Source organism: Penaeus monodon, chromosome 29 (genome assembly GCF_015228065.2).
Source record: "Penaeus monodon isolate SGIC_2016 chromosome 29, NSTDA_Pmon_1, whole genome shotgun sequence".
NCBI classification, from domain to species: Eukaryota; Metazoa; Arthropoda; class Malacostraca; order Decapoda; family Penaeidae; genus Penaeus; species Penaeus monodon.
This window is the reverse complement of record NC_051414.1, coordinates 915529-915954: the sequence shown is the minus strand read 5'-3', so window position 1 is coordinate 915954 and position 426 is coordinate 915529. Positions and strand designations below refer to the sequence as shown.

Sequence of the window (426 nt, the reverse complement as noted above, 5' to 3'; positions counted from 1 at the left end):
ATAAGAGATAATGCTTGATAATGAAAGGATATGAGAGGAAAAATGGTGAAATGATCCCATGAACAGGAGTAAAAAGCTTAATAATGACATAGATAAGAAAGGAAAGAAAGAGAGAAAAAAAATCTAATAAACAGAGGAACGAATCAAGAAAAAGAAAAAGAAAAAAAAAAAAAAAAACTGCAATAAACGGGGGGGGGGGGACCCCCAAAAGGGAAGATAAAAAAATGCAATAACACGAGAAACAGAAAGAAGAAAGAGAGAAAAAAAAAAACACGCAAGAAATAAAGAACAAGGGGAGAGAATAGGAAGAAAAACGAAGTGAAATGACCAGCCCATACAACTCCCAATTCTTACTTAACGAGGCAATAACACGCCCTCTAACTATCCCTAATGAGATCAGTCCCGCCGAAGAGTGGAAACGGACAG

At 36.4% G+C, this 426-nt stretch overlaps 1 long non-coding RNA gene across 2 annotated transcripts in view; it reads right to left on the bottom strand.

The window, feature by feature from the left end:
- Positions 1-426, bottom strand: part of LOC119591875 — a 181478-nt gene that overhangs the window by 84340 nt on the left and 96712 nt on the right. The gene's annotated exons all lie outside the window — the stretch shown is intronic.